Raw genomic sequence first — 26,226 nt, 5'->3', positions numbered from 1 at the left:
ATTGTTCCAAATCATGAACTAAAAGGACTTAAAAGTGAAATTGCAACTATCTATTATGAAAACAGAACTGAAAATGAAATACTGAAAGTGAGATTACAACTATTGATTAGTCTATGGCAGAATCAAAACTTAATGAAAAATTGAAAATGAAATTGCAGCAAAGCTAAATGAAATGCTAAGACTGAAAATGAATTTGCAACTAATCTACTTATGGAAACTAAATGAAATGTTTTGTCACTCTGCTACATAATTTTGGGAGAACAACCTCCTTGTGATAACATTTTGAGAAACTCCATAATTCATTGTTCTAAGAAAGCATGACTGAAAATGAATTTGCAACTAATCTACTATGGAAACTAAATGAAATGCTTTGTCACTCTGCTACACAATTTAGGGAGAACAACCTCCTTGTGATAACATTTTGAGGAACTCCATACTTCATTTTTCTAAGAAAAACTAAATACAAAAGTGCAGGAAAAGACTCATTACATAAATGAAATATCCAACCACTTGGTTTAAGATGAACCATCAACCAGAAGGGATTTTCAGAAATATTCAATTATAATATGAGTCACTAAAGTAATAATGAAATGACAAGACAGAAATGGCAATGATTAGTTTTAACTAAGAACTTAAAGACTAATGAACACCAAATGAAATAATTACTCTACACTACTGAACTCAACTTCAAACTACTGATGAAGAACTGAAAAGAAATTAAACCAAAAGACTATTTTGAACTGAAATAAAATTGTTCTGCGTTAGTAAGAAGATGACAAAAACTGCATTATGAACAAAGTTAGAAAATGGTTATAAACATCATGGAAAAACACAGTAAATTTACAATTCAACTATGAAAGACAAAACAAAAATGAAATGTAACCTTAGCCAGCGTAGGGGCCCTCTGCAACTGCTGAGGTTAAATGAACTTAATCAACACTCCAACAAATGCTTTCAGGTATCCATGAAATACAGAGTCTTCATATTAAAAACAGAGAATGAGTTCTCAAAATTACAAAGTGGTAACTTGAACTTAACACATGAGAAAAATCGAACTAGTTTTGCGTTCTTCACATAGGTATTTATAGAGAAATTATACCACTATTTTAAAGAGAGAAATAAGCTACAACAAAACACGTAGGCAGGCAATTATGCAGAATTCTTGTCCTTGGTTGCTTGGAAACATAAATATATGGTAATGGCTATTGGATTTAGTTTGCGCAAGTGGCAGATGAAGTCCGTGGCCTCAGAAATTGCTTCGGATCCCATTACTGAGAAACGTGTACAGAACAAAGTACTGTTTAACTTAGGTTTCTATGTTTGACTTCCCTATGACCGGATTCTTCCTCATCGATCTAGGCCAAATGAATATAATACAATCCATGCCCTAATGTTTTCCAAGCTACCCATGTAGTCCTTTTCCCCTCTTGAGACCTGGAACCTGCAAAAGCATGGAAGTAGCTATGGAACAGTTGATTAGCTGCAGAATGTGACTGCGTTCCGTAGCTAAAAGACAAAAACTTATTCAAATATAAAACATAAAATTATAACATGTAAATCACTGAAATATACTCCTTGAGGCAATGTATAATGGTTTTTGATGATAAGGATGCATTTTTCATGGAAAAATAGAGAAGGAAGGATGAGAAAAGTTGCTAAGGGAAAGGCAGTTTTGGAACTCAACATACCCCCACTGCAAGACTATTGCATGTCCTCATGCAATCAAAATTGTGAACTCCCTCCTCCTACTGCATTTGTTCTGAGACTTCAACCAAAACATCCAACCTCTTCTTGCTTTTCTTTGCACCAACTGCCATCCTAGGCTTCCTCATGAGAAATCTATACTTGAGGTTAATAAGTGCCCTGTTTAGCTTCTTATTCTTCCTTTTTAGTTTTCTATTCTTCTTGTGCCATAAACCCAAGTGAAGCATAGTGTTATCATGGATAATCTTATCCAACTTGTTCTATTCTTTTAAGGCTTCATTTTCTCTTTGGATGTGCCTATTTAGAACTTCTAGCTCATAGATCTCCTAGTTAAGTGACCTAGTTAGAGTTTCTTGTGATGTGGTAGGCTACTCAGGATTAGCTAAAGTCCCTGGGTCCACTGATGTACTCTTTTTCTCCAATGACTCTATGTAGTCATAAATTTGTTGTTGAACTGGATCAATACTAGGGGAGGCTCTTCTTGGGCTGCTCTCAAAGTTATGTGGAGGAGAGTTCTATGGGCTTTGCTCATATGGAATACTTTCAAGGGACTGAATTTGAGTTTCTCCCTCTAAATCTATGAATTGGGTCTCCTTTTATTTTTCTTTCTTCACTTTGCCCATGAGTCTAGAACTCATCCTCAAACTTTCAGAGAGTATGATTTCTTCCTCTATAACCTGTTTCCTCTTTCCCTTCTCTTTATCTCTCTTGAGCTGATCCCTAATTTTGATTAGTCTCTCAGAAAGAAATTGTTCATCCTCCTTAGGTGATGAAGGTTCAAGAATATCCTTGTGGATTTCTTCCTTCTCTTTAATTTTTCTCCTCTACTTAGTCTGCTTTCTGATCTCTGTTAATTTCTCAGAGATTGGCTCTTCTTCATCATTTTTCTGTGTTGAAGTTTCAGGGGTGTTTTGAATGGTGAGGCTAGTCTTCCTTCTCCTTCTTCTTTTTACAGGACTTCCTTCAGGCAATTCTGGAGGACCTTGGAAGAAGTTTCTTACCAAAAAGTCCTCCCATGTGTCCCCTACACTTCTCAAGTGAAATTCAACTAAATTTTTTACTAGTCCATGGTGATAGAGAGTGGTTTCTATTGCTTCAACTTTCTTCTGAACATTAGTGGCCATTCTTCTCAAACTATTCAACAGGAAAAATGGGAGATTGAGGGTTCTGTCTTCTAGAAAATTCATTAACATTCGTATGTGATATGCATACATGGAACCAAACCTCCCTTCGCATGTAATAAAGTTTTGCAAAATTAATAACATGCTACTCCATTTGCTTATAAGTGCATAGATTTGAATCCCTTTTCTAAAAACTGAAGTGTCCATACTTGTATTTTTGAGAATGACCTTCCAGGATTCATCATGAAACTCTTTGTTCTTGAACCACCTCTCTCCTAGCCTTGGGAGCTCTGTTGCTTCAACAATAAAGGACTTAGTAACTGCAAATTTTATGTCACTTATTTCCACATCCATTCCATCAAACGATCTGGCAAAGGATTTAGTGATTTCTTTATGGTAACCGTTGAATTTTTCAATGAAACTCAACCAACCAACCTTCTGTAACATTCCTTTCAGCTGAGGATAACCCTCCATGTACTTCACCCCTATGGGTTCAGTTCTGACGATGAGCCCCATCACCTCTATTCTCTACTATTCTTCAAAATTCCCTTCACCGTTTGAGAAATGGAGTGACTGTGTAAAGAGGACTGTGTATACGGCAGTGGAACAACTCGTATATAGAAACAAAAAATAACTATGGATATGGAGACGAAATGATTGAATATATGGAAGTAAAATGACTATGAATATGAGATAAAACGACTGTACATACAGGGTATACAAAAACAGAGTAGTTGTATGCATAAAATGTGTGGAAACAGAGTGTGCACAAGGTATATGAAAACGGAGTGGCTGTATACGTAAATTGTGTGAAAAATAGAGTGATTGTTATACACAAAGAATACGAAAATAGAGTGACTGTGTGCACTAGGTAACAGAGTGTTTGTATGCACAAAATATATGAAAACAGAGTCATTGTATGCACAAAAAGGCTATAGAAGTATAAGAGAAAAACTTGGTGTAATAAATGAACAATAAGGGTTTTGAAGAGTTGTATTCAAATAGGTTATGTCGTTAATCTAACTGTTTAATAGGTCTGTTGTAGAAGTATGGTTAAGTACAAGTCATTGAGTTTAAAATGGAGATTGCATCATTAGAATGTTTGGCATTAAAGATAGAAGGTGTGGCAGAATCATCATGGCAGTAAAATCTCATAATGATAAATCAAGGAGTCATGTGATTATACAAGTTATACAAACTTATGTTTTTGTATTACTTTTTGAAATAAGTTTTTGTTTTTACCTTTAGAACCTTACCTTCTGCTTGCTAATCTCTTGTTGTTTGCTTCCACAGGTGCTTAGATGTGATTGGTCTTCAAAGTTGTTCTCCTCCCAATTACCTGCATATGAGATTTTATTATGAACTGGCCTCTTTGTGCTTGGACTGGTAATCAAACTGTTGCTACAGAATCAGATTGGCTGTAGAACAGGATTAGCTATGGAACAGGAACAACTGCAGAATGTGGAAACAACTGCAGAATGTAAAATAGAGAGTAAAATATGACTTATGAATGAATGAGATGGAAATGGTTGTGTGACTGAAAATATGACAAGATGGTAAATGAAAATGGTGGTGAAAGAAATGTTGGAAAAGGAAAAATTTATTGGTGAAATATGGTAGTGGAGTGAAGTGAATTTGTAAAAGTAAAACAAAGTGAAATGAGATGAAACAATGAATTTTTGCAGAATGGAAATGGAAAATATAGGGTGTCAGAAGTTTCTAATTTTCACCCTGTATTTTCTGTATAAGCATGCCAATCAGTGATTGGTTTTCAACCTTATAAAAATTTATTTATTTATTTATTTATTTTTATTTTTATTTTTTTAAATAGGAAAAAACAAAGACTAAGTTGGTGGAGAAGAAGGATTCTTCTTCACCAACTTCATTTCAGAGTTATTCTGAAAGATCTTGATGAACTCCTCCTTTGAGATTGGTTTTTGTTAAATTTTCAATCTGTGACCATTCACAAGGAGAGGAGTTTGACTTTCATCTATTGTTCTGATCCTTATTGCTCCATTACTAAAAACATTGTCAATCTCATATGGCCGAAGCCAATGAGTTTGAAACTTCCCTTGAAAATATTTAAACTTTGAATCAAATAACAGTGCCCAATCTCCCTCTTGAAACCTCTTGTCCTTGATGTATTTGTCATGCCATTTATCCCTCTGTTGCTGAACTAGACCAGTTCTTTGAATAGACTCTTATCTGATTTCATCAAGTTCATTCAATTGCTCCAATCTATGCTTTTGAGCTTCTGATAAATCCATCCCCAACTAGACTGCCATCTTGAAATTTTTGACTTGGAACTCTATGGGGAACAAGACTTGCTTCCCATAAACAAGTTCATAGGGTGTATATCCAATTGTGTTCCTCCATGTAGTTCTATAGGCCCATAAGGCTTCAGGAAGCCTTTCTACCCAATCTCTTCTATGTAGATGCATAGTCTTGGTGAGGATTCCTTCAATCACTTTATTTGTAAACTCCAAGGAGTAGATTTCCTATGCTTGATTTTGTACTCCTCCATAAGCCTCCCCATCATGTTGGATGTGAATTGAGATCCCTAATCTGTCACAATTTCTCTTGGAACACCGAAGCGAGTAAAAATATACTCAAAAAGAAAACTAACTATAGATTTTTCGTTAGCAAAAAGTAATGCTTTGGCTTCTACCCATTTGGTGACATATTCAATGCATACCAATATATACTTTTTCTACTTGGATGTTGGAATAATAGGTCCAATAAAGTCTAAAGCCCACTTTTCAAAGGATTCGATAAGTACCTGAGGTTGTAATGGCATTTTATTTGAGGGAGCAGGTTTCCCTACCCTTTGGCAGCTATCGCACCTTCTGACATATTCTTTAGAATCTTTGAATATGGATGGCCAATAATATCCTAAAGAAAGGATTTTATAGGTTGTCCTCTTGTCAGCAAAGTTCCCACCACACAGCTCATCATGACATGCTTTGAGAATATCAGGCATCTCATCTTCCCTGACACACCTTCTGATCATAAGATTTGGTCCTGTTTTATACAATTTGTTAGTGATCCATCAATATGTTGCACTATCTTGAATAATCTTTCTTTTATCTCTAGGAAATAAATGTGAAGGTAACTTCCCTGTAACCAAGTAATTAGAAACATCTGCAAACCAAGGAGTTTGAGTAGTTACTGAAAAGATATATTCATCAGGGAACTTATCTTCAACTGGAGAATCTTCTTTGATATTCTGAATCCTGGACAAGAAATCAGCAACTGTGTTTTGTTTTCCAGGTCTATCTAGCACAATAATGTTGAATTATTGTAAAAGTAAAAGCCATCTTGTAACTCTGCCATTAGTAATAGGTTTATTCATCAAATACCTAATTGCAAAGTGATCTGTATGAACAAAAGTTTTATAGCTTTTTATATAGTGTCTAAACTTGTTAATTGCATGAACAACAACTAAGAATTCTTTTTTAGTCACAGTATATTTCAACTCAGTGGGAGTCAAATTTTTACTTGTATAGTAAATGGCATAAGGAATCAAATATTTTTGTCCCAATACAACTCCCAGAGTTGTACCTGAAGCATCTGTAGAAATATGGAAAGGAAGTTTCTAATTTGGTCCTCTTAAGCTAGGTGCTTCAGATATTTTTTCTTTCAAGGTTTCAAATGCTAGTTGGAAATTAGGATTCCACTTGAATTCACAATCTTTTGTAAGCAAATTGAAGAGTGGAGATGCTATTTTAGTGAATTTTTCTATAAATCTTCTATAATATCCTGTAAATCCTAGAAATCTTCTACCATCCTTTTGACAATTTGGAATTGACAACTTAGAGATAACTTCAACTTTAGACTTGTCAACTTTAATCCCCTCTCCCAAAATGTGATGTCCTAAAACAATACCTTCTGTAAACATCATAAATCATTTTTCATGGCTTAGTGAAAGGTTTGTTTCTTTACATCTTTTAAGGACTTTTTCCAAATTGTCCAAAGATTCTTCAAATTTGTTACCATAAACTATAAAATCATCCATATATACCTCTACACAATCATATACTAGATCAGAAAAAACTCCTAATACTGCTCTTTGGAATGTTGCAGGTGCATTACATAACCAAAAAGGAAGCACTCGGTAGGCAAAAGTTCCCCATGGACAAGTAAATGTGGTTTAATCCTGATCTTTAGGTGCTACCTGAATTTGATTATAACCACTAAAACTATCCAAGAATGAAAAATACTTTTTACATGCTAATGTATCTAACACTTGATCTATAAAGGGCAAAGGAAAGTGATCTTTCAAGGTTTTTTTATTCAATTCTCAGTAGTCAATGCACACCCTCCATTTTCCATTCTTTTTAGGCACAATTACCAAAGGAGAAACCCATTGGCTATCTGAAATTGGGTAAATGAAGTTTACATTGAGTAATTTTTGGAGCTCTTCTTTCACAATTTCCCTAAGATTTGGATTCATTCTTCTTTGAGGTTGTATGATTGGTCTACTGTTTTCCTCAATATAGTTATGATGGATACAAGTCTTAGGATCAATGCCTTTCATGTTAGTATACTCCCATGCAAATGCAGCAGAATGTTTTTGTAATATTTTGGTTAGCTCTTCTTGTTGTAGTTTCTCCAAGTTTTTGTTTATGTTCAATGTCCTACCTGGAAAAATTTCAATTGTAGAGCTACCAAACTCTTCCATAGAATAGAGAGACATCTGCCTAGATGACAAGTATTCAATATTAGATATTTCTTCAAATTGTGCATGATCATATTCTGAAGATGTTTCAAAATTTTCCAATGTGTTCAAAATTTGACTATCTTCATTAATTTTTGATATAGTAAAGAGAGGCCAAATATCATCTTCATCATTAATCCATTCCTTGTCATCTATTTCTGTTATTGCTTTTGTTGGAGGATACAAAGTAAATTTCTTTGTTGAATTACCATCAGAAATATACATGTCACCAGATCTACAACTAATAAAAGCATCAGCTGTGGCCAGCCAAGGTCTTCCTAATATGAGTGGGTGTCCTCCTAAATTATTATTGGGAGTTAAAATTTTGAAATCAACAGGATATTCCCAAGAATCTAAGGAGACTAAAATATCTTCTAGTACACCATCTGGTTTGATTACTGATCTATCTGCAAGTTGCAATAAGGTAGGTGTGTAAAGATGGTTAAGAAGTTTAAGCTGCTCCATAGTTTGTCTACTCATAATGATTATTGCTACCCCTAAGTCAATCAATGTATTTGGTATTTCAATCCCATTTATATCTGTCTTGACAATTGGACTTCCTAGATCCACATATTTCTGCATGGCAATCTTTCCCATCATGATCTCTGCTATCTTTCCTACCAGGTGAATTATTTTTGTTTCTCTCGGTTTTCTTCCTGGTCTTTTGATGCTCAACACCTTTATTGTCTTGGCTAGAATAGGAATTTCTCTAATGGCTTGTAGCAAAGGAATTTTGATAAAAACATTCTTCAATTCATCTAGAAAATCATAATTGGGCAATGAGATCTGTTTTTCTACCCCTCTATCAACTTGTAATCTCTCAAGAAAAGGAGGTGTAGAAGTAGATGCTAGTTACTCAATTATAGGAGTTTTGTTTATTTATTCTTTTTGTTTATCTTTTTCAATGTTTTGGTTTTGGAGGGATGTTCCCTAAAAAATTTTGTTAACTTTTAGAGAATCCTCCTCAGAAGTGTCTTGCTCTTTAATAACTATAGAAGTTTTTTCCCTTTCTAATATCCTACCATATCTAAGTTGAACATCATTAGGATCTAGAGGAGTAATCATGTAAGGTGGAAATTGTTGTCCTTCTACCATGTAAGCATTCTGGGGGTTTTTATTATTAGGGTTTGGTAATGGTTGGGTAAGTAGCTGATTTCGTTTTTGTTGAAATGGAAGTAAGAGTTGATGATTTTGACCTTGTTGTGTAGGTTGTTGTGGAAATGGCAATGAAAGTTGAGGTTTTTGATTTGGAAATTGCTGCTGATTTTGTGGCTGATTTTCTGAGGGAGAATAATTTTGATAAGATGGAGGATATTGGTACTATTGGGAAAATATCCCATAAGGCTTTTGTACCCCTTATGCCCATGGTTGAGATTGATACTGAGATTGAGTTTGAGGCCAAGGTTGCTGCCAAGAATTCCAATTTGGTGGAGGTTGAAGATACATTGGATTGTTGAATCCTTGATTTTTTGGCCCCTTCCAAGGTCTTGTTGCAACAAAACAAAGAGATTCTATAGGATTTGGGATTGTTTCCTCTTGAAAGACAACCTTAAGACTTGGGATTGAAGGACAATCCTTGGTCTCATGAATTTCTGAACAAATCATACAAGTTTCTACAATTTTTGTATCTAAAGGGAATTCCCTTATAACATGTTTCTTTTTGCATTTTGGACAAAAAATGGCTAAATTATCAACCTCTGTTTTCTGCTTGTTTTGAATTTTAAGGGTGTCAAGCTACTCACTAAGGCTCCCTAGAATGTCAGTTTTGAACTCATCAAGCATATTGCCATTTTCTGCCCTACTTACAGATCTTGTTGCAAATTTGTTTGCTCTAACAACAGAATGATCTCTCGGCCCTTTCCTGGTTTTAGATTTCCTCTTGAGAGATGAACACATAGTTCTGCTATGTCACTCAATGGAAGTTGAGAGATATCTCCCTTCCCCATCATGTTAAGGATATCTATCCATTCATCTCTAATGGCCTTTAACAAAAGAGCTTTCAAAGTTTCGTCATCTAAATTGTTCATCTTTTCTCTTTTCAAATTATAGTTGAATCTCTCAAGCAATTCCTCTAAGTTTTCATCTTCTTTTTGCATCATTTTGAACACCTCATCTTTATGATTGGTAGGCATACAATAATCCAAGTATATATCCAAAAATTCCTGTTTCATGGCATTCCATGTTCTAATGGATTGAGTGACTAACCCCATGAACCATTTCAAAGCAGTGCCTTTTAGTGTTGAGGAAAACAATTTGAGTTTTTGAGAGTCTTCTAGATAGTCATAGGTTCTGCACGAGACTTCAAACTCAAACAAAAATGTTTCGGGATCCTCACTTCTCAACCCATAAAAGTTTGGGGGGATATATGGTGAGATGTTTCTCATTGTGGTATGTGTTTCCTCGTCTACTATAGGGAACCCAAATGAGTTATATACTTCCCTATTTCCTCTGCCTCCTCCATTATTACCTCTACCTCCTCCATTGTTTCCTCTACCTCTCCCTCTACCCCCTCCTCCAAACAGTTTGAATTCTCCATCTTGTTCTTCTTCTGCCATTATAGTTTCTTCGGAGTCAGTATAGGGCTCAACCTGAAAGGCTATTCTCTCTTCCTCTAGTTCTTCTATTAATGGACTATGAGAGAGAGTTTCTACTTTTTCTTCCTCACCAGGTATTCCTAATTCATCAACTACAATAGGCTCTCCTGTAGAGGTGAAAAGGGTCTTCTCTCCTAGGTCTGTTTTAGCAGATGAAGTAGGAGAATCTTCTAATTGAATTTCTGTGATTGAATTCTAGGAATCATATGGCTAGGAGTATGAGCCTGGGATGGAAGTGTGTCTTTTCTAACTCTTGGTGGAGTAGGTGGAGTTGTAGGAATCGAAATTCTACCCTTAGCTATAAATCTACCCCTAGAGTCTCGTTCTCTATGCATGTCATTGTTTTGTTTTGTTTTTCTTTTTTATGAATGTAAGAGATAAGGCTACCAAGTTACACCTCCTTGGTAGCGGCTCCAAAATGTCTAGTCAATTTACTGTCCTAAATTTTTCTACATAAATTATCAATCTGGGTATCGTAAATTGATGAAGTGTAGTGCACTATATGTGCTAGATGACCCTTCTTACCTCACTGTTTTTGAGTTTTCTGTTGTTTTTGGGGTTTGATATTTTAATTCCTAATGTTCTACATTGTACTTAACAAAATATTAAATCTATTACTACTAAGAATATAAAGAAATGAAATGAGAGCTAAAAGTTCTTTAAGCCAGATTTGGAAGTAAATTTTTAACCAAGAAAATGAAAACAAAGTTTCTCTTCTTGCTCTTATTATGTTATGAAACCAGCTCACAAAAAGATAGAAAAGAGAGATCCATGCCTTAGAATTCAACCTCTTCGAGGGGGCAACCTCCTTTACATTACATAAATGAACAATTCTTGGATGATACAAATGACAAAACCTCCTTTCTATATATAGGAGTCTAAGGAGTCATAATATAATCCAGCCGACCTAACAATAATAATATAAAGCCACAAAAATAACAATAGATGGATTCTATGGGGCAGAGAAATAACAATATGGGGGTAATAGGGGCACAACAATATAAATAAGGGGTATAACTACAATAGTAATGGGGTAATCACTAGTATTATAGGGACCCAACATGCCCCTCTCCTTCAAAAAAGTGTTGTCCTCAACGCTTGAGTAGTTCTGGATACTTCTGCATAAAATTCTCATCCTCCCATGTGGAATCTTCAGCGGATAAGTTCTTCCACTTGATAAGATACTCTGAAATTGATCGATTTCGTAGCTGTCGAGTTCTTGTTTCTGTGACTGCTTCTGGTTCCAATATAATTTTTCCTTCCTCGTCAAGTTCTGGCAATATTGTTTGAATTGGGAGCTTGTCACCTATAACCTTCTTTAAACATGAAACATGGAAAACTGGGTGCAATCGAGAAGCTGCAGGAAGCTCCAATTTGTATGCCATAGTACCAATCTTTTGCAACACCTTGTACGGACCATAATACTTTGGTGATAATTTATTATCCTTCTTAGCTTGCTTTAGGGACATTTGCTTATATGGTTGTAGCCGTAGGAATACCCAATCACCTACATCAAAACTTCTTTCACTGCGATGTTGATCTGCCTGTTGTTTCATTCTATTTTGTGCCAACACGAGGTTATCCTTTAAGAGTTGGAGGACTTGTTGTTGATGTTCGATGTGATGTTCCACTGCCTGAACCTTAGAATTTTCTCTTAAATATGATGTGATGGATGGTGGTTGATACCCATAAAGTGCCATAAATGGGGTCATTTTTGTTGCTGTATGGAAGGAAGTGTTATACCACCATTCAGCCAGAGGCAACCATTTGACCCATTGTGTCTGTTTATCAGATACAAAGCAACGAAGATATCCTTCCAAACATTTGTTTACTATCTCAGTTTGCCCATCAGATTGAGGATGATAAGATGAGCTATGAGCTAACTGAGTACCAAGACAAGAAAATAATTCTGTCCAAAAATTTCCAGTGAAAATGGGATCTCTGTCACTTACAATAATCTTTGGGTTTCCATGTAGCTTTTGAACTGTTTCCATAAATGCAGTAGAAACTGTACTGGCTTTAAATGGATGTGATAATGCACAAAAGTGTGCATACTTGGTAAGTCTGTCAACTACCACCATGATGACACTCTTTCCCTCAGACTTGGGTAAACCTGTGATAAAATCCATTGAAACCTCCTCCCAACGTTGGCTTGGAATGGATAAAGGTTGTAATAGACCCGGTGTCTTAATTGTTTCAACTTTATTTTGTTGGCAAACCAAACATTCCACCACAAACTTTTGAATATCTGATTTAAGGCCATCCCAAAAAAATTCCTTCTTAACCCTGTGGTAAGTTTTTAAAAATCCTGAGTGCCCTCCTAAGGGAGAAGTGTGCAATTCCATAAGAATCTTTTGTTTTAGCTGGGAATTCTTACAGAGGTATAAGCGATCTTTGTACCATAACGAATCATTTTGCCAGCTAAATGTATCAGAAGTACTGGAATCTTGTTGTAGCTTTCGAATAAGTGCCCACACTTCTTCGTCATTCTTCCATTCCTCCCTTGCTTCGTTTATCCAATCTGGTTGGATAATAGAAATGGCACACAACAATGCTTCCACATCCTCATCCTTTCTTGAGAGTGCATCTGCCACCACATTTTGCTTCCCTTTTTTGTAGATGATTTCAAAGTCATAACCCAACATCTTTGTGACCCACTTTTGTTGCTCTTCAGAGGATAATCTTTGTTCTAAAAAGTATTTAAGGCTATCATGATCCGTTTTTACCTTGAAGTGTCTTCCCATTAGGTAGGGTCGCCATTTCTTAAGTGCATGGAGTATTGCCAACATTTCCTTCTCATAAATAGCTTTGCTTAAAAACTTTCCCTTGATTGGACGACTTTCAAAAGCAATGGGTCTTTCATCTTGCATTAAACAGCACCAATTCCATTTCCTGAAGCATCACATTCCACAATAAAGGTTTTTGTGAAGTCCGGTGTAGCTAAGACCGGTGCTTGGCACATTGCCTCTTTAAGATGTTCAAAGGCCTTTGTTGCTTCCGAAGTCCATGAAAATGAATCTTTCTTCAATAATGTTGTTAGAGGTGCTGCTATTCTCCCATAATTCTTAACAAACTTGCGATAATACCCTGTCAACCCAAGAAATCCTCGCAGATGCTTTATGGATGTGGGGATTTTCCATTCCTTAATGGCTTTAATTTTGCTAGGGTCTACCTTAACTCCTTCATGAGATACAATATGACCCAAATATTCCACCTCCTGGACTCCAAAGAAACATTTGGATCTTTTTGCATATAATTGTTTCTCCTCCAATAGTTGTAGCACCTTGTCAACATGTTCAACATGATCCTTCCAAGACTTGTTGTAGATTAGTATATCATCAAAAAATACTAACACAAATTTTCTAAGGAATGGTTTGAAAATTGAATTCATCAAACCTTGAAATGTTGAAGGTGCATTGGTAAGGCCAAAAGGCATGACCAAAAATTCATAATGACCCTCATGAGTTCTAAATGCCGTTTTCGGAATGTCTTCAATCTTCATTCTGATTTGATGATATCCCGAACGAAGATCCAACTTGGTGAAGTAAATTGATCCATGCAATTCATCCAGTAATTCATCAATAACAGGAATGGGGAACTTATCTTTAATAGTGAGCTTGTTGAGCTCCCTATAATCCGGACACATGCGCCATGATCCATCCTTCTTGTGCACCAATACTACTGGAGCTGAGAAAGAACTTTGACTCGGTTGAATTATACCAGCCTCTAGCATTTCTGCAACCATACGTTCAATTTCACTTTTTTGGACATAGGGATATCTGTACGGCCTGATGTTTGGAGGAACACTTCCTGGAATCAGATGAATAGCATGATCATGATCACGCATAGGTGGGAGACCTTTGGGAGTCTCAAATACCTTGGAATGATTGTCCAGGACTTTTTGGAGATCTGGAGAAATAGATGATTCCAATGTGGAAACATCTAGCGAACATAATTGTGCAATTACACCTCTTTGCTCCTTTTTAGAAGCTTTGTCATGCCATTAGAGCTGATTATCTTTCCTGGTTTCCCTGCAATACCCCTTAATTCAACTTCCTTTCCTTCCGTAGAAAATTTGATGAAAAGTTCTTGAAAATTAAAAGCTATTGTACCCAAGGATTGTAGCCATTGGACTCCTAGTACAACATCAGCACCTCCCATTGGAATGGAAAGCATTGGGCTAGTCAATACATATTCTCCCATGGATAGCTTGATATTATGGCACTTTCCAGAGCAATTTATTGTTCCTCCATTTGCAATCATCACTTGACACTCTGGTGCTGGATATAGGAAGCAATTCAATTCTTTTGCTACCCTACAATGAATAAAATTGTGGGTGCTTCCTGAATCAATCAACACTATTACCTTTTTCTTCTTGATTTGTCCTTCTATCTTGATGGTTTGAGGAGTGGTAATTCCCGCCAATGCATTACAAGATATGGTCGGATTTATTTTTTCTTCATCTAGGCTTTGTTCCTGGAGTATATCTTCTTCTTTTGACCTTTCTTGCTCCTTTTCTTCTTCCTCTTCACAATCTATGTAGAATAATTTCTTCTCAGCACACTTATGACCTTTAGTGTATTTGCTATCACAACTGTAACAAAGCCCTTTTGCTCTTTTTTCTTCCAATTGTTGTGGTGTCAACCTTATAGGTTGTGGAAGACTAGGGGCAACAACACTTCCATCTTTATAGTTGTGAGTGGTATGCTTCCTGGTTGCCATAATTTTGCTTTCCATTTTTCTTGCTAACCTGAATGCCTTCTCTAATGAATCAGGTTCCCAAAGGCGAACATCATGTTGGATATTATCCTTTAAAGACCCTATGAACACATCAATCCTATGCTCCTCTGGAATATCTTTTACCCTTATGTTCAATTTTTGGAACTCCTCAATGTGCTCCATTACTGAACCCTTTTGTTTGAGACTTATCAATTGGCTAAAAAAAGTGTTGCTTTTTGTATCTTCATAATGTGCTATCAATTCTTCCGTAAAAATTGCCCAAGTGATAAATTGTTTACGAGAGCAAAGCCATTGATACCATACAAACTGATTTGGTTCCAAATATACAGTTGCCATACGTACCTTTTGTGTGTTTTGCACATTATTGAGATCGAAGAATTGCTCCATCTGTAATATCCATGTGGCGGGATCCTTGCCATCAAACTTCCTCATATCGATTTTTGGAATATGGTGATTCTTCGATCCAACATTAGCATCTATGGAATCATGATTAACATTTCTTTTGTTCTCATCATGAGTTTCCTTTACTACCTTTTCACCATTAGTGACCCTTTCTTGTAGCAACTTCTTCAATTCTTCCATGTCTGTCTTTAAATCTATCTTCAAATCTGCCATCGAATCCTCCATCTTAGCTTCCATGCCCTTTATCTTAGATTCCACACCATTTATTTTAGATTCCACGCCACTTATCTTAGCTTCTGTTAGCTTTTGTGAGCGTGACATTTTTTGCACTTGTTCTTGTAATTTTGATATATCATGTAGCATTTCTTCCTCTTCTTCATGAGTCATGCTAGAGCTTTCAGGTTCCTTACTAGGTGTTTGCATTTTCTTTCCTCGGGGCATCAGTTACCGATAATAATGCTTTACTATGCCCTTTGAATTCCGTTAAACCAAGCTTACACAAAAATTAAAAAAAAAACTACACACCTTTTTTCACTTTATAGAAGCCTGATATTGAATCTGATGTATCTCTGTAATTTCAGATCATCAAGTTCTGAAATTTTTACCTGTAGTAGCCTTTTGTGTCCTCTTTCCAATGCCACAAGTCTAAGCCAAATTGGATTCTCCAAGGAAGAGTTATGTGAAATCTCCCATAGTGACTTGCTTTTAGACTGGTTCAGTAGATCAAACTTGTATGACGTGCCACGAGTCACTGTTTCAAACTTTGAATCTAAAACACACACAAGAAACTATAGTCCGTCCTCTTTCTGTACCTTCTTACGAAATTTCAATCCGATCCCCAGAGAGAAAGTTATGACGAATTTTCCCAGGTCACCTGTTTTGAATGTAATTCAGGAGTCTGCAAAAAGACCAACTTCCTCAGATCATATCTCCGCAAATATCGCGCAAAAAGCTCTGAAATTCGGACCCAAGGTTCAGTGTGATTTCTTCTCAAATGGGTTTTTTTTTGTGACTTCTGAAACGTCACAGAAAAAAAATTATAGCGAAAATGTCACGATGACCTGTTTGGAGCAGCGAAACCCTAGAATCCAAAGCTCTGATACCAAATGTTATGAAACCAGCTCACAAAAAGATAGAAAAGAGAGATCCACGCCTTAGAATTCAGCCTCTTCGAGGGGGCAACCTCCTTTACATTAAATAAATGAACAATTCTTGGATGATACAAATGACAAAACCTCCTTTCTATATATAGGAGTCTAAGGAGTCACAATATAATCCAGCCGACCTAACAATAATAATATAAAGCCACAAAAATAACAATAGAGGGATTCTATGGGGCACAAAAATAACAATATGGGGGTAATAGGGGCACAACAATATAAATAAGGGGTATAACTACAATAGTAATGGGGTAATCACTAGTATTATAGGGACCTAACATATTATTGTTCCAAATCATGAACTAAAAGGACTTAAAAGTGAAATTGCAACTATCTATTATGAAAATAGAATTGAAAATGAAATACTGAAAGTGAGATTACAACTACTGATTAGTCTATGGCAGAATCAAAACTTAATGAAAAACTAAAAATGAAATTGCAGCAAAGCTAAATGAAATGCTAAGACTGAAAATGAATTTGCAACTAATCTACTTATGGAAACTAAATGAAATGCTTTGTCTCTCTGCTACACAATTTTGGGAGAACAACCTCCTTGTGATAACATTTTGAGAAACTCCATACTTCATTGTTCTAGGAAAGCATGACTGAAAATGAATTTGCAACTAATCTACTATGGAAACTAAATCAAATGCTTTGTCACTCTACTACCCAATTTAGGGAGAACAACCTCCTTGTGATAACATTTTGAGGAACTCCATACTTCATTGTTCTAAGAAAAAATAAATACAAAAGTGCAGGAAAAGACTCATTACATAAATGAAATATGCAACCACTTGGTTTAAGATGAACCATCAACCAGAAGGGCTTTTTAGAAATATTCAATTACAATATGAGTCACTAAACTAATAATGAAATGACAAGACAGAAATGGCACTGATCAGTTTTAACTAAGAACTTAAAGACTAATGAACAAAAAATGAAATAATCACTCTACACTACTGAACTCAACTTCAAACTACTGATGAAGAACTGAAAAGAAATTAAACCAAAAGACTATTTTGAACTGAAATAAAACTGTTTTGCGTTAGTAAGAAGATGACAAAAACTGCATTATGAACAAAGTTAGAAAATGGTTATAAACATCATAAAAAAACACAGTAAATTTACAATTCAACTATGAAAGACAAAACAAAAATGAAATGTGACCTTAGCCAGCGCTGGGGCCCTTTGCAACTGCTGAGGTTAAATGAACTTAATCAAAACTCCAACAAACGCTTTCAGGTATCCATGAAATACAAAGTCTTCATATTAAAAACAGAGAATGAGTTCTCAAAATTACAAAGCAGTAACTTGAACTTAACACATGAGAAAAATTGAACTGGTTCTACGTTCTTCACATAGGTATTTATAGATAAATTATACAACTGTTTTAAAGAGAGAAATAAGCTACAACAAAACACGTAGGCAGGCAATTATGCAGAATTATTGTCCTTGGTTGCTTGGAAACATAAATCTACGGTAATGGTTGTTGGATTCAGTTTGCGCAGGTGGCAGATGAAGTATGTGCCCTTAGCAAACTGCTTCAGATCCCATCACTGAGAAACGTGTATAGAACGGAGTCATGTTTGCCTTAGGTTTCTATGTTTGACTTCCCTTTGGCCGGAGTCTTCCTCGTCAATCTAGGCTAGATGAATAGGATACTATCCATGCGCTAATGTTTTCCAAGCTACCCATGTAGTCCTTTTCTCCTCTTGACACCTAGAACCTGCAAAAGCATGGAAGTAGCTGCAGAACAACTAATTAGCTGCAGAATGTGGCTGTGTTCCGTAGCTAAAAGACAAAAACTTATTCAAATAGAAAACATAAAAGTATAACATGTAAATCACTGAAATATACTCCTTGAGGCAATGTATAATGGTTTTTGATGATAAGGATGCATTTTTCATGGAAAAACAGAGAAGGAAGGATGAGAAAAGTTGCTAAGGGAAAGGCAGATTTGGAACTCAACACGGCATATATCGGCAAGTAAACTGGCGGTTTATCAACTATTTACCTGGTGTTGCTTTCATTGGTCGCTCTTGAAGTAGCTCTCTTTGGTTCCATGGTACAATGACTGCTGGAGATAAGTGCTTCATGAATGTGGTACCTATGGGATAGAATGGACACTCATGGAAAGGAAACATTAGCTCTTACAAATCTAACTTTACATCATGATCAAGGAGTAGTTATGGCATCTGATGAGAGGAAATGTGCACTTTGGACTAACAAGGTGTGACTTAATGACTGTGGAAACTGTGCACTACACGTTCCCAGAAGTCAGTGTGGAAGCTTGCTAACTGGAACTACACAATGCATAGTTCAGTTGGGACAAGGCCTAAAAGAGGCTGTGCATTTCACAGTCTCAGCGACCAAGCTAGGATACTGGCTCTTGGAACTGTGCAAACAGGTAGATATGAAGGGATGATGTAAGAATGAGTGCATATATGACTAAGTGTAGATGTATGCATGTAAAATGAGTGTAGAAATGGACCAAATTAAAGGAAGGTGACGCGTGAGAAGGGAGTTGCCGCATCGGCAACTGTTGGTGCAAAAATGGGAAAACTCATGCGACGCTTGCAGAAGGAAATGCCTAACTTGAAACAACACTTCTACAAGCTAAAACAAGTTAAAACATTAGTGATTGTTCAACAAAATGAGGGAAAAAACACTCTCACAAGCTAAACAAACCAAAGTGATAGAAAAAGCAGCAAAAGGCAATAAAAGAAAAATTCACCCCGAAAAGTGATGACAATGCTCCAAAGGCTCCTTCATCTCCTAAGGAACTTATAGCTTGATGATCAAATGCATAAGTGAGCTCTAGAGACATCCATTACATAGATTTGAGCAATGGAGTTCATGACGTGCATGCTTGAGATCAAGGACAACAACAACACTTAGCAGAAACTTCTAAAGATGGAAATGTGTCACCTTCAGGAAGCTAATAATGGATTCCCTACTTTGTAGGGATGCTTTTCCTCTTAGATTATTTCTTATCGGGAACACTACCATGCACTATGCCGAAATATTGTGCAGTTCTGGGGAGGACTGAGAAACTCTTTGGTTCATGCACTAATAGTTTCTGACCACAGTATGGCTCTGCACAATTTTTGGGCTAAGTGGCTCTAGATTGCCTCTCATGCTCTATACAGTTCCCCGACTGAAGACAGGCTCTCCGTTGGGACTGTGTAGTTTTGGATCTTAAGCTCACTGTTGGGATGTCCTATGCAATTTTAGAGAGAAAGGCTGATTGTTGGGATGCTCTCCGTAATTCCTGATAGCAAGGCAGGCTACTGGGATGCTTTGCACAATTCCTAAGAGAAAGGAAGACTACCCTCTCAGACTGTGCATTTTTCCAAGACAGCACAAGAACTAGATTTAAACCAAGTCACGGGGTCAGCTTGTGGCTAGTCAACAAAGTAGGTAAGCAAACACAAGCTGCAAAGTGAAATATAAACTTGAATGAAACACAAGTACCTAAGCAGTGCAAGACAAGCTGCTAAGATTTTGAAGATGGAGGCTCCAAAACAAAGACAAGGAAAAAAAATTGAGGGTGGTTACTACAACATTGGCGACACATTCATAGAACTCCAGCTCTCTGTATGGACCTTTTTTTTGCAAAGCGAGTCTAACTCCTCCAGAAGTATTGTTCGATTATTTGATCGTTGTGGCTTCTTCACTAACTTTTGTTAAAGATATAGTCCATACCATTCTCTTTATCAGTCATCACACATGCCAAGCCAAGTCAACTAAGTTGTTTCGATTGGGGAAGAGGGTTATATTGATGCACAAGTAATATAGCTATTAGAGTTTTAGTTTCATCTTTGGTGTTGCTCCGCTTCCAGCAGGCCTGGATAGTACCCCAGTGGAGTCACTTCAAGAAAACAACAATTGCTCGACTGCCAGTGAGCCTAGACAATACCCCAGTGAAGTTACTTGCTTCACCTCTCTATGCAGCAAGCTTTTCTCTTCTTTTGCCTTTATTTTATTTTTCATTTTTTTCATTTTCAAAGAACTATGTATAAGAACTTACCTATTTCGTGAGGCAGAAGAGGGATTCCAACTTATTGGAGAAAAAGAGATTGTGCCTTTAGAGAAGTATGTTATATATACCTCTGACATACTTGTTAAGTCCCCCACCCCCCACCTTGCTCTACTTGATTGAGCTAGCAAGTTTTAACCGAATATAGGAAAACTGATTAGAGTAGGCGATACTAATTAAAAGTGCAAGCGTTGTTTTTTCACCATGACTCGCTCTGAACAGAATGTATCTTCCTCATCGATTGAAGAAAGAAATCTCTTCATAAAGGGAGAGGACAATAGATAACCAATTGTTGATAGCTATACAAGTTATAGAGTTCAGGCTTCTATGATCCATATCAAGTTTGTGAGAGATTTTTTAGCGTAAATCACATGAAATACCATTTGTCGACGCGTTTACGATGAACCACACTAGTTGGTTCGAAACGCGTCGACAAATGGTATTCCATGTGATTTACGCTGAAAAATCTCTCACAAGCTATACAAGTTCTCTTGTACTTCACCCTGCTTGTCTCAAGAGACAAACATGATTTCATGTGAATCTAATCCTACGGGTGCATAACAAGCAAGGAAACAAACAAGAAAAGAGCATAAGTAAATGAAATAAAAACAATTAAGCAAGAAAAACATGCAAGAAAATAAAAAAAGAAAGAAAACACTACTCCTACTACTAAAATAAATAGTGCATGGGCCTACTCAAATGAAGTGATATTTCCAATGTAGCCAATGACGCATTGGGTGACCCATGTTGGTGAAGGCATGGTTGACAAGAAAGATATACAAGTAGACCAACACACAAGAAAGATAAGACAGTGAAAACAAACATGCTCAAAGTTTGAATGTGTCCAATGAAAATAAAAGAGTAAATTATCAAGAAAAACACTCCGAAGATGCACCATGGTGTTGCAACACACTATGCACAGACTCTGACAATTGAGAAAACATGAAAAAGGAAGACAAAATTGTCTTAGCAAGAGTTCTTGTTGTGTATGATTTGTCTAATGCATGAGTGATGGGATCATGTGATTGTGGTTGAGGATGTAAAATTTGTAGATCAGACTGATCTTCAATGAAGCAGGAGAGAGATGAGGAGCCTAGGGTGTTTCAATATATTTCTTATCAAAAGCGGAACTAACCTCAAGAAAGTGAGGACCTGACATAACCATTAGCTCAGGTTGAATTTCCTCGGCAACTTTAGGGGTTTCCACTTCATCATCAGGTACATCATCAAAGACGGGTGGCTTAGAAAGATCAACATGTGAATTATCGTCATGATCGAATGAAGGAGTAAAGAGATCATGACAGCCACAATCAGAAAATTCACGATGTTCATCGACATCCTCATGATCTGAAGAATCATACAAAGAGGTTGATGAGAAATAAAAATGTTCACCCTCTAAGTTTTCAAAAAGAAAAGATGACAGATTCAGTAGACTCAGAAAGAAAGATGTGTCCTCTCTACAGTCAAATGAAAAACTGATATCCAGTGTGTTCTGTGAATGATCGGAAGTAAAAACATCCAGGGATGAAGTTTCAAAAGACAAATAAAAAATGGAAGAATCACAAAAGATGTCAGGAAATAGTGGATGAAGTGCGGATGGAAGGAGGCCATCCTTCACTGCAGGTTCTTCTTCATATTCCCACACATATTCATCATAAATTAAAGTGCAGATTGGATGCTCAACACCAACTTCATTGACAACTTGATCCTTGTGAACAATGAATGTGGAGTCTGTAATGGGAGAACACAACACAGTACAATATGAACGATCAACAGAATGAGAGGATGAAGGTTGAGAGAACATGTTCACGTGACAACCAACAAGCTTGTAAGTGAAATCTGTGTAGATATCTAGAGCAGGTGGGGTGGGAGGATGCAAAATTTCAACAGATGGGTTTGCAACTTCTTCCACCTCACACTACGGAGCTAGAGTTGTTTGATGAGAAGTAGACAAAGGGTCACTTGTGACATCAAACTTGTCCATCCTGGGTTTTCCATCTCTAACACTGAGGTATGGTGGGAGGGGTTCAAATGATTCTAACACATGAGGATTTTCATATATGTGAAGAAGATATTGAAATATTTCATTGAGAAATTTCCAATCAATTTCATCTTTTAAGATTTGAAAATAAATATTACAGAAGTGATTCCAAAATTGCAAAAGGGATTCATCTCGTTCTTTCCGTAATTGCAGAATTTTTTATTGAGTGCTTTACGATCATAATAATAGAAAACATGGGCCAACTCTTCAATCATCTGATCATAAGAATTAATGGAGGCTGCATGAAATGTGACACACCATTTCAGTGCATGCCCTCTAAGTGTGAATGCAAACACCGAGCAGGCAATGTCATCATCGAGGACTTCATCCCTTTCACGGAAACCCATGAAGGTAACTTTGTGACTAAGCAAAGTTTCTCTACCTTCACCATCATATGTGGAATGTGACAAGTCATTAAGGAGATCCTCCGACACTAAAAAATCATGTCCATGATACAAACATGTCAGAGGATTAACTGTAATGTAAGTCATGAAGAATGTGTAGAGATTCAAAAATTACTTTGAGGACTCATCTTGTCATCTAGGCCTCCTTCTAGCGCTAGAAATGTTACGATGTTCGACCCGCCAACATGTCAGGGGATCTCCCCGGTAAGAAGTCCCAACTAGACCTTAGACCGTTTGGAGTACAAGTCCTAATAGTGGGTAGTAAAGTAATTCCTTGACTACGATAGCGTGCAAACGTAGGTGTGATATCTTTGTTCGAAGCAACTGTGTGACCTTGCAGCATTTCAAGTGAGATGCATGGGGGTTCTAACACACGGGGGGGATGGAAGTGTGCCCCTTAGAAGCTTGTAATAGTACACAGCCTGAAAGGAACACATGAGTGGAATGAAATCACAAGATGGAAAGTAGAATAGTCCACAAACCAAAGTGACAGGTTAAACCAACAACATGTCTGCAAAAAAAATCATACAATTGCATAAAAAATAGTTCATACAGAAATGCGTAAGTTAAATAACATACATTGCTAAAGAAACTAGAAAATTCCAACTACAATAACAACAAATGCATGAAAATGTGATGGCTTTGTTATATATATTAAGTGAAAATTACATACATACATACACCATTGACATCCACTAGCCCCAATAGTGGAACATTACAGCCAACAATTCCTACTCCTCCAAAGAGATGTACTCGCTTTGCACTGTGGAGAAGCCAAGGCTTGTCAAAATACTCTCCAAGCCTTATCTAAGCAATGCCTAGCCAAAACCTTGGCTCCCAAAAGCCTATACTATGAGTTATGAGGTTCTATATATAGAAAAGGGTGGGGTGACCCTTGACATTCCCCTTTGACTCTTGGACTACCCTCATGACTCTTCACATTACATAGTGACTATTCACATTCCACAGGTGACCCTTGGAATTTAATTTACAACATATTTACAATAATACAATTTTCCACATGTACCCATGTGAGACAAAATAGGCTAGAGAAAGCCTAACAAGACAAAACACTATGACTCCGGAGTGTGGGAAAAGACCAAATCGGAAACCTCCAATTGATGGTAGTCAGTTACGTACTAATGCCAAGCTTGGTACTATGCTCTAATGTTGTCATATTGTCCTACTGAAAGTGGACTCTTGCCTCCATGGCATCCGGGCATGTGGTCTTGGAACCTGTGTTTGTCTCATCCTAAAGCATGTGTAACATTGTCTTAAGTGTGGCTGGACCACGCACGTACTTTTTCATGTTGTCTGTGCTCAGTTGCAAGTCATCACTAGTGGCCTTGGGCATCACTACTCCATGTACCTGTCGACCTCCAGCTGGAATTGGTTCTTGTGCTTTGCTTTGGTGAGGGAACCTGCATATGTTCACTCTCTTCCTCAACTGTTGGCTATTGCAGATCATCAACCTATATTAGCATTGTTTCTCTGTCATTGTGCCTTAATTTTTTTCTTCTTCCTATTTCTGCTTCTCATCTCTTATTCTTCCTTCGACTCTTGTTCTTCTTGTTGTGATCTCAGTTTTTCTACCTGCAAGCTTTGCTCTTTTCTCTTCCTCTGATCTATTGTTTGTGTCCTATGCTTCATTTTTCTTATGTTGTCAAAGCTTCCTGCATGAAGACTAAATTCACTTTTGCAACTTTGTCCTCCCTCTATTATGTCAATGATTTACTCTTTCCCTGATCATGTAGTGGCTTGCTGCCTTTTTCCACTGCCGCTAGTTTTTTTGCCATGTTAGTGTTGATTCCTTTTGTGTAAATAGTTGGAAATCTGCATCTATTGGCAAGTAAACTGAAGCTTGCTCAAGTGTTTCCCTAGTGATGCTTTCATTGGTCACTCTTGAAGTATCTCTCTTTGGTTACATGGTATAATAAGTGCAGGAGAGAAGTGTTTCACGAGTGTGGTACCTATGGGATAGAATAGAAACTCGTGGAAAGCAAACACTAGCTCTTACAAATATAACTTTAAAACATGATGAAGCACTTGCCAGGGCATATGATGAGAGGAAATGCACAATTTGTACTTACAAGGGGTGACTGAATGATTGTGGGAATTGTGCACTGTATAGTCCTAGCAATCAATGTGGAATCTTGTTTACTAGAACTGCATAATGCATAGTTTAGTCTGGGACAAGGCCCGGGAGAGACTGCGCATTACGCAATGTCAGTGACCAAGATGGGAGATTGGATTCTAGAATTGCATAGTGCGCAGTTGGATCCAGCCCAAGAAAACCTCTGTGCAAATCCAGAAGCCAAGGGAGAGGCCTTAAGCTACCAGATTACGTAGTGCATGCAAGTGAATGTGAGACCCGTGCAAGGGGAGCCCAGATCTATCCATGGGGACTGTGAAAATAGGAAAATCTGAAGGGATGATGTTAGAATCAGTGAAGAACTAACAAAGTGTAGATGTATGCACGTAAAATGGGCACAACAATGGATCAAACTGAAGCAACACTAAGCGTGCGAAGGGATTCGCCGCATTAGTGACTATTTGTGAAAAAACAGGAAAACTCATGCGACACTTGGGGAAGTCAATGCATAACTTGAAAGAACACTTCTACCAGCTAAAACAAGTTAAAACGACAATGGTTGTTCAACCAAATGAGAAAAACAACACTCTTACAATATAAACAAACCAAAGCAACAGAAAAAGAATCAAAATGCAATAAAAGAAAAACTCACCTTGAAAAGTGATGAGAATGCTCTAAAGGCTCCTTGATCCTAAGGAAGCTAGAACTAGATGATCGAATGCATAAGGGAGCCCTATAGGAATCCATTACATAGCTTTGAGAAAATGGAGTCATGACGTGTATGCTTGAGATCAAGGAAAACACCGACACTTAGTAGAAACTTCTAAAGATGTAAATGTGTCACCTTTGGAAAGATAATAATAGACTCCCTACTTCCCATGCATGATTTTCCTCCTAGCTCTTTTCTTTTCGAGAACACTACAATTCACTACACAAAAAATATTGTGTATTTCTATGGAGGACTAGGAAACTCTCTAGTTCATGCACTGACAGTTTTTGAGCACAGTATGGTTCTATGCAATTCTTGGCTGAGTGGCTCTGGGATGCCTCTCAGGTTCTATGTAGTTTCATGGTTAAAGACAAGCTATTAGCTAAGATTGCACAGTTTTGGAGCCTCAACTCACTACTGGGATTTTCTGCGCAATTTTGGAGAGAAAGGATAATTGTTGGGATGCTCTGCACAATTCCTAAGAGAAAGACAGACGCTAGGCC

Source organism: Pinus tabuliformis, chromosome 5_2 (genome assembly GCF_031772625.1).
Source record: "Pinus tabuliformis cultivar Carrire ecotype Pingquan chromosome 5_2, CPIR1, whole genome shotgun sequence".
NCBI classification, from domain to species: domain Eukaryota; kingdom Viridiplantae; phylum Streptophyta; class Pinopsida; order Pinales; family Pinaceae; genus Pinus; species Pinus tabuliformis.
Note: the sequence above shows the minus strand (reverse complement) of the source record.